This window comes from Nerophis ophidion, linkage group LG06 (assembly GCF_033978795.1).
Source record: "Nerophis ophidion isolate RoL-2023_Sa linkage group LG06, RoL_Noph_v1.0, whole genome shotgun sequence".
In the NCBI taxonomy this organism is placed as follows: Eukaryota; Metazoa; Chordata; class Actinopteri; order Syngnathiformes; family Syngnathidae; genus Nerophis; species Nerophis ophidion.
In genome coordinates, this window is record NC_084616.1 from 59,803,081 (window position 1) to 59,813,080 (window position 10,000).

General features: G+C 41.5%; 1 protein-coding gene across 2 annotated transcripts in view; it reads left to right on the forward strand.

Moving 5' to 3' along the window:
• The window catches only part of LOC133555033 (ELKS/Rab6-interacting/CAST family member 1), a 488,824-nt gene that overhangs the window by 119,548 nt on the left and 359,276 nt on the right, over positions 1 to 10,000 (forward strand). The gene's annotated exons all lie outside the window — the stretch shown is intronic.

Here is a 10,000-nt window from a genome sequence, read left to right on the forward strand (position 1 = left end):
TATCGTAACTCGGGATTAGGTCTCTGCTTTTTGCAGATGATGTGGTCCTGATGGCTTCATCTGACCGGGATCTTCAGCTCTCACTGGATCGTTTTGCAGCCGAGTGTGAAGCGACCGGAATGAGAATCAGCACCTCCAAGTCCGAGTCCATGGTTCTCTCCTGGAAAAGGGTGGAATGGCATCTCCGGGTTGGGGAGGAGATCTTGCCCCAAGTGGAGGAGTTCAAGTACCTAGGAGTCTTGTTAACGAGTGAGGGAAGAGTGGATCGTGAGATCGACAGGCGGATCGGTGCGGCGTCTTCAGTAATGCGGACGTTATACCGATCCGTTGTGGTGAAGAAGGAGCTGAGCCGGAAGGCAAAGCTCTCAATATACCGGTCGATCAACGTTCCCATCGTCACCTATGGTCATGAGCTTTGGGTCATGACCGAAAGCATAAGATCACGGGTACAAGCGGCCGAAATAAGTTTCCTCCGCCGGGTGGCAGGGCTCTCCCTTAGAGATAGGGTGAGAAGCTCTGCCATCCGGGAGGAACTCAACGTAAAGCCGCTGCTCCTCCATATCGAGAGGACCCAGATGAGGTGGTTCGGGCATCTGGTCCGGATGCCACCCGAACGCCTCCCTAGTGATGTGTTTAGGGCACGTCCAACTGGTAGGAGGCCACGGGGAAGACCCAGGACACGTTGGGAAGACTATGTCTCCCGGCTGGCCTGGGAATGCCACGGAATCCCCCGGGAAGAGCTAGACACAGTGGCTGGGGAGAGGGAAGTCTGGGCTCCCCTGCTTAGGCTGCTGCCCCCGCGACCCGACCTCGGATAAGCGGAAGAAGACTGATGGATGGATGGATATTGTAACTCATCGAGCATTTCTGAAAAACAAATAATCCGTACCATACAATACCATACATCAATTTAGGCTTAATATTTGTAATTTCAGATTTTTTTCAAATCTGAAATTTACAACATGCATGTGCTTTTCACAAATTCAAGGTCATGTAACGGTAGCAGTTTATCTGCTCTCCTACTTTCGGGGGGGAGTCTGGTCTGGTTGCATGATGCTATTATAAAGTTATCAGTATTGCTGTAAACATTTGGGAGTTGTGTTTGCGTGTGCGTGCGTGCGTGCGTTTTTCTGTGGGTGCATGTTTGTGTGTGCGTGTGTGTGTTAGTTACTTAGTTAGTAAGGTAGACATCTGAAAGGGACATGGCTTAGACAGGAAGTAATTTGCAGCTGCCCCAGCAGGAGGTGTGTATGGTTTGGGGTGGGTTGACATACACAGGTGATAAAGCCTATGCATGTGTGTCTAAATGTGGTGCGTGTGTACGTGTAGTTTGAGTAAGCTCATGCACTGCGGCATGGCAGATGTTCTCACCAGCAACAACCAAGCTCCTGAAACATTGGCCTAACTTCCAGAAAGGCACAGAGCCAGCCCCCTTTTTCCTGTGCCTAAAATGCTTCTCTCTTCAACAATTATTCAGGGTTTTAGACGTTTACCCCCTTTCCTGTATAAATGATCCAAGTTATACATTCCCATATTTTTAGTGAGCAATACCACATGCGGCGGAATATTCTGTTAAATATTTTACTCATTGGCTGTTATTTTGTGTTCGGAAGCCAAGGTAAACACTAGGCTCATAAAGAGTGTAATGATTTGTCTAAGAGCAGTGGTCATATGCTCAATTTCACCTACATCTGGGTTGCGTGGTGTCCATAGGGGCTGGGAGCAAGGCTATGCATGAGTGCAGATGCTTGTGTTTCAACATATTTGTTCTAGACCAGGGGTGCCCATTACGTCGATCGCGAGCTACCAGTCGACCGCGGGGGTTGTGTCAGTCGATCTCGAGCCAGGCTTTTAAAAAAAATAGACCTAAAAATTAGTGATCATCAATCTTCACCAAGACGTCACTTAAATGACATTCACGGTACCGGAGGGTCTTGTGAGATGACGCTGGCTGCTGCAAGATCATTATTATTAAAATATGACCGAGAGGAAGGCGAGAAACACTTTTTATTTCAACAGACTCTCGCGCCGTACCTTCCGTCAAAACTCTAAAGGCCGACTGCACATTTCCTATCTTCACAATAAAAGCCCTGCTTCATGCTGCCTGCGCTAACAAAATAAGAGTCTCGGAAAGCTGGCGTGCACAAGTGATGTGCACGCCAGCTTTCTGAGGGATCGCTTGTGCACGCCAGTTTTCCGAGACTCTGTATTTAGTTAGCGCAGGCAGCATGAAGCAGGGCTTTTATTGTGAAGATAGGAAATGTGCAGTCGGCCTTTAGAGTTTTGACGGAAGGTACGGCGCGAGAGTCTGTCGAAATAAAAAGTGTTTCTCGCCTTCCTCTCTGTCATTTTTTCATAATAATGAACTGGCAGCAGCCAGCGTCATCTCACAAGACCCTCGGATGCCGTGAATGTCAATCAAGCAAGCTACGGAATTTGCCGCCAATGTTTTTCTTGTAAAGTGTATGGAAGCTGGATGAATTAGATGCCAAAAACCAACCACTTTCATGTGGTTTTGTACAGAAAGGACAACTTTTTTTCTCCTCCCTTTGAAAATGTGGGCGTTATCATCATTACTGTCTGATTCCAATCAATGCAAGTCATCAGAATTAGGTAATACACCAACTTAAATTCTTGTCTTCGTGAAAGAAAGACATCTATATGTGTTACACATGCTTGTATTATCATTAAACACATTTAACTTGTTTACAAAAATGTCTCTTTCATAAATAAATATAAATGATATATATAAATGAGGTAGATCCCCTCGAGTTGGTCAATTGAAAAGTAGCTCGCCTGCAGAAAAAGTGTGGGCACCCCTGTTCTAGAGGGTTGTATCTAAATGCTTCTAGAAGGGTCTAGAACCGTGGTTTGTTACCCTTGGTGGTGGTACCGAACCCCACCAATTTCATTTGTGCATTCACCAAACCCTTCTTTAGTGAAAAATATATATATATATTTTTCAAATTCAAGTCAAAGTTCCATTCATTCATTTTCTACCGCTTATTCCCTTTGGGGACGCGGGGGGTGCTGGTGCCTATCTCAGCTACAATCAGGCGGAAGGCGTGGTACATCCTGGACAAGTCCAACTCATCAAAGGGCCAGCACAGATAGACAGACAACATTCACACACTAGGGCCAATTTAGTGTTGCCAATCAACCTATCCCCAGGTGCATGTTTTTGGAAGTGGGAGGAAGCCGGAGTACCTGGAGGGAACCCAGACATTCACGGGGAGAACTTGCAAACCCCACACAGAAAGATTCCGAGCCCGGCATTGAACCCAGGACTACTCAGGACCTTTGTATTGTGAGGAAGACACACTAACCCCCCTTCCACCGTGCTACCCCAAGTCAAAGTTATGTTTTTTTACTAGGGCACAAAATGAATATTGTGTGAACATCACCCTGTTCAAATAACAAAACCAACACAGTGCATGAACTCACAACAAATTACACACCTGCAAAAATGTATGGAAAATTAGAGAGAACATTGTTTGGGGTATCCATAATACTCTATAGGGAGAAGTTTTCATTTACACGATGAGTCGGGTGTGTCTTGACCTCCGCGACAGAGGCTCCACCGAACCCCTGAGGCCGACTCACCGAACCCCTAGTGTTTGATCAAACCCAGGTTAAGAACCACTGGTCTAGAACCTTTCTGCTGTGCTCCTTTGTTTTCAGAAATGTCTTCACATACTAAACATATTTAGCATCAATCCTGTGAGCTCAGGTGCTTCAACCTACTTATTTCCTATATCTTACTGTATTCATGTGTGTTTTCACTCTAAGTTCGGGAAGTAATCGTAAACACTTAACGTACACACGTTGGATTCAGGAATAATACCCCTTTTCCATATGAGTTGGGAATTTGTGTTAGATGTAAATATAAATGGAATACAATGATTTGTAAATAATGTTCAACCCATATTCAGTTGAATATGCTACAAAGACAACATATTTGATGTTCAAACTGATAAACATTTTTTTGTTGCAAATAATCATTAACTTTAGAATTTGATGCCAGCAAAACGTGACAACGAAGTTGGGAAAGGTGGCAATAAATACTGATAAAGTTGAATGCTCATCAAACATTTATATGGAACATTTCACAGGTGTGCAGGCTAATTGGGAACAGTTGGGTGCCATGATTGGGTATAAAAGCAGCTTCCATGAAATGTTAAGTAATGCACAAACAAGGATGGGGTGAGGGTCACCACTTTGTAAGCAAATTGTTGAACAGTTTTAGAACAACATTTCTAAACAAGCTTTTGCAAGGAATTTAGGTATTTTACCATCTACGGTCTGTAAAATCATCAGAAAGTTCAGAGAATCTAGAGAAACCACTGAACGTAAGCGATGATATTACAGACTTCTGATCCCTCAGGTAGTACTGCATCAAAAAACCGACATCAGTGTGTAAAGAATATCACCACATGGGCTTAGGAACACTTCATAAAACCACTGTCAGTAACTGCAGTTGGTCGCTACATCTGTAAGTGCAAGTTAAAACTACTATGCAAAGCAAAACCCATTTATCAACAATATCCTGAAACGCCGCCGGCTTGGCTGGGCCTGAGCTCACCTAAGATGGACTGATGCAAATTGTAAAGGTGTTCTGTGGTCTGACGAGTCCACATTTCAAATTATATTTGGAAACAGAGGACATGGTGTCCTCCAGAAGAAAGAGGAAAATAACCATTCGGATTGTTATAAGCGCAAAGTTCAAAAGCCAGCATCTGTGATGGTATGGGAGTGCATTAGTGCCCAAGGCATGGGTAACTTACACATCTGTGAAGGCACCATTAATGCTGAAAGGGCCATACAGGTTTTGGAACAACATACTGTATGTTGTCATCCAAGCAATGTTATCATGGACACCCCTCCTTATTTCAGCCAAACAAGTGTAACAACAGCGTGGCTTTCTAAAAAGAGTGCGGGTACTTTCCTTGCCCGCCTGCAGTCCAGACCTATCTCACGTTGAAACTGTGGGCCATTATGAAGCGTAAAATACGACAGCGGAGACCCCGGACTGTTGAACGACTGAAGCTCTACATAAAACAAGACTGGGAAAGAATTCCACTTTCAAGGCTTCAACAATTATTTTCCTCAGTTGCCAAACATTTATTGAGTGTTGTTGAAAGAAAAGGTGATGTAACACAGTGGTGAACATATCCTTTCCCAACTACTTTGGCACATGTTGCAGCCATGAAATTCAAAGTTAATTATTATGTGCCAAAAAAAAAAAAATAAAGTTTGAGTTTGAACATCAAATATTTTGTCTTTGTAGTGCATTCAACTGAATATGGGTTGAAAAGGATTTGCAAATCATTGTATTCCATTTATATTTACATCCAACACAATTTCCCAACTCACATGGAAACGGGGTTTTATATGGAAACTCCTTAACTCTCTAATCTTTAAAAACCCCTGAAATCATGAGATGCTTGGAAATGTTTGAGTCGTTATTTGACTGCTTCTTATCCTTACCTGAAGGGTTTGCTGTCTCTATCACATTATTAACGTCTTACTGTACTACAATCCTTTGCCGTAAGTGTGAGGACTACCACTAAAAGAGACTTACGATGGTTTTCCTTTCGTCTGACCTATAATTGTTGTTAGAATATTGGACACTTGTGTTAAACAATGACAATGCGTCAATTCGGAAAGTTTATGCATTTGAAAGTAAGACTGCAAACAGTTAACGATGCGTCTAAATGTTGTGTTTTACAGTCTTTTTTTAAACAATGGGACCACATTGACATCAGTGTGTGCCTGACAAACTTATATGGGCATGCTAGCTCTCACTGCTTCAAGCTGTGTGCTGCTCTACTCTCTGCATTTTGAGCAATGACTTCAACAGCATGTTTGCTCAGGTTTGAGAGGGAGTTAGCTTTGCTAAAAATGTAAATACATTAGTACCTCAACTTAAAGGGGATTGCACTTTTTTTCAAACTGTGCTCGTCGTTCATAATCCTTGTGCGAAACGACAACGAGACAAGTTTTTTTTTTGCATTCTAATTTGTAATAGTCAGCTCATTCAACGTGGCTGGCAATGTTGAATAAGAACAATCCATTCTGCCTCTAAATAATTTTGAAAATGCATCCAAAAACTGCTAAAAATGCTTCATTGACGTTCCGTATGTGATGATCCGTTGCCCAGATCATATTTTGTTTTAGTTTAAGACTCCCTTAGTTCTGTTTCAGCACCCTTAGGTGTGTGTTTCTTGGTTGTCAGGGGTGGTGATTATTTTCACCTGCCTCTGATTAGTGTTTGGGATGCTCACCTGCTCCCGGGCACTAATCAGAGAGCTATTTATTCCTGCCTTTCGCCACACTTGTTTGCTTCGCGCAACTACCTTTATCACCCATTCTTTTGATCCCAGTGCTAAGTTTCGCCTTAGCTCCCTGTGATATTGGCACGCTTGCTTTGTTTTGTTTGTTGGTACCTTGACTGATTTATGGACAATAAATCAGTCTTACCTGCACCTTGCCTCCAGTGTTCCTGCTGCATCTTGGTAGAACGACCCACGTATCACCATGCGACTCAGACGTAACACTGTAACCTGTAAAATGACCAAGCTGAAGCGATATTGTAAGACAGAATACAGAGGAACTATTTTTCCAGCGTAGTAACACATCGCCTTCCGACTGCATTCATCGTAAGCTAGCTTTTGCGTCAGCAGTTGAATGGCTTTTAAGTTTGTAATGCACAACACAATGCGATAGGACACCAACCTGCACTAACTGAAAAACATGAACAGACATATTACGGTAAATGTAAAGTATTAGCCCACATTTCATGTTTTGTTTGTACACAGCTAGCTTGACACTGTATGTAGTTGTGGTAAGGAGCATGAGGTGCTTCATGTATCATAATCTATATTATCGTGACTTACTGGATCGACATTCCGACTTGTCCCGCTGGCCGGGGAAGTCCCCCCCCCCCCAACCCCCACCCCCAACCCAACGCCCTTGACGCAAATCCCGTAGGGGTGATGATAGGATGGTCAACGCCTGATGGTCAGCGCCAGAAGATCTGCGGCCTACCACCATGACCTTGAACTACCTTCCCTCTGTTGCTAGATATCTCGAGATGTATGTTTTAATATGTACTGTATATGTGCTTTGCTATGGAGCTTTTTTCCCCACTCCAGACCGGGCCCCCTTAGGAGCCCAGTCTAGATTGTATTTTTTTTTACTCATCCTTCCCCAGCATTTACCTTTTTCTCATCTTTTACAGGGCGCCTTATGGCGACCCATCAGCGTTCTTGTTCTGTAACCCTGTACACTGTTTGTCTAATCTTGAACAGGTTTTTGCTGAAAACCAAGTTTTGTTGTACTTGTGCAATAACAATAAAGACCTATCCTATCCCATGTGTGTATATATACACACATACATACATATATATATATATATATATATATATATATATATATATAATATAAAGGACTGTCTCAGAAAATTAGAATATTGTGATAAAGTCCTTTATTTTCTGTAATGCAACTAAAAACATGAAATTGTCATACATTCTGGATTCATTACACATCAACTGAAATATTGCAAGCCTTTTATTATTTTAATATTGCTGATTATGGCATACACCTTAAGAGGTGCCAGATCATGCTGGAAAATGAAATCATCATCTGCATAGAGCTTTACAACGGATGGAAGCATGTACACAGCTGCATTGACTTCGGACTTGATGAAACACAGTGGACCAAAACCAGCAGCTGACATGGCTCCCCAAACCATTGCTGACTTGAGGGAACTTCTGTTTTCTAGAGTTCAGGAGTGGCTTGACCATGGGAATACGGCTATTGAAGCTGTATCTGTTGAAAAGCTCTATGGAGATGATGATTTCATTTTCCATCATGATCTGGCACCTGTCAACAGTGCCAAAACCACCAGTAACTGGTGTACTGACCATAGCATTACTGTCCTCCATTGGCCTGCCAACTCCCCTGACCTGAACCTCATAGAGAATGTGTGGGTTATTGTGAAGAAGAAGCGGAAAGACACCAGACCCAATAATGCAAATCAGCTAAAGGCCGCTATTGAAGCATCCTGGGCATCCATAACACCTCAGCAATGCCACAGGCAGATTGCCTCCATGCCACGCCGCATTGATGCAGTAATCAGTGCAAAAGGATTCCCAACCAAGTACTGAGTGCATTAATTGACATTTTCAAATGTTTGATTTTGTTTTGCTGTTATAAATCTTTTTTTTTTTTTACTTTATCTGAGGAAATATTCTAATTTTTTGAGATAGGATTTTTGAGTTTTCTTAAGCTGTATGCCATAATCAGCAATATTAAAATAATAAAAGGCTTGCAATATTTCAGTTGATGTGTAATGATTCCAGAATGTATGACAGTTTCATGTTTTAGTTGCATTACAGAAAATAAAGGACTATCACAATATTCTAATTTTCTGAGACAGTCCTGTATATGTGTGTGTGTGTACATTTACACACTTATATTGTTAGTTTACGCGATAATATTGCATTAACTAAGTTTTTTTTAACGCCAATTTTTTTTTTTTTACCTTGGCACATTTTGTAATGTGGTGATATGTAATGGCATTCAGGAAAATATTGAGCATAAACGCACAAAGAAAGTGGGACATTATAGAAGTGTCAGGTCCAAAGCCATGACAAGACAATTTTATCTTCTATCACCGTGAGCGCAACACACACTTTTATCTTCTATCACCGTGAGCACACACACACACACACACACACACACACACACACACACACACACACACACAAACACACGCACACACTCGAAGGCTCCATTCTCGAACACATTCTATTTCTAGTCTTCTTCTTCTCTACCACTGAGACTAGGTTGAATACTGCAGGCATGCCTGCTACTGCCCTCTGTTTCCCACATCGGGTTATTAAAGTTGTTTACACAATATCACCATTCGTCTATCCATCCATCCATTTTCACTGCAGTATATTCTTTTGTAACCTGTTCTGGTTCATAATTCGCAATTACAGAATGTTTAACGGGCTGAATTTTACATGCTATTAATAAATACAGAAGGTCAAGACATAGCAGTTCAACGATATGAATACATTTAACTCGTGCAACATGTAATGTACAGAATATCAGACATTTTTATTCAGGTAGAAAAAATATCACATTTTACATTACCAAACATCTTTTTACAATCAAAGCATGATCGTAACAATCCACATTTTGTGTTGATAATGTGTGAAACTTTATTGAAACATAGAGTTGCCCCTACAAATTCAAGTGCTTCTGCAGGAGAAATACAAATTCTGTATTTCTTCAAAATACTTAATTTTGGCAAGACACCAACACGCTGCAGGTATTTTTTCTAACTCTCTTTAAAAGGGTGTTTATGTTCTTTTTTTTATTGAGCTGTTTGAAAAATATAATATTTAAATACATTTCATTAAAGCAAACTAATTGTTCAGTCATGGTATAAAAACTTGAACATGATCTGTCTTTGGTCCACTTATTTGTGATGAAAAATTATATTTACATGTATCTACGAATAATTACAATTAATTTGTCACGCCTGTAGATTATGTTTTGTTTTCTGTCATGTCTGATCACGATGGTGTACGGCCATACTACCCTGAGCATCCCCAATCTTGTTTGTTCACGAAGCTAAGCAGTATCTGGCCTGGTTAGTACTAGGATGGGAGACTGCCTAGGAATACCAGGTGCTGTTTGACCTTTGGACTCTTTAAGTTCCTTTTTTTTTTTCACTCCCTGTTTTGTCACCATGACGACCAATCAGTTCACCTGTCATGTCTCACACCTGCTTTCAATCTCCACATCTCTATTTAAGCCTGTCATTTTATGTTGGTCGTCCTGGCGTCATTGTTTCTTTTCATGCTTTAGACATGCCGGTTTTTTCATGCTAAAGTCCTTGCTACTCTTGTCCAGCCATAGTAAGTGTTATTTGCATTATGTTCATAGTTTGTTAAAGTGTTAGTTTTGTCTGTTTACCCAAGTTGTG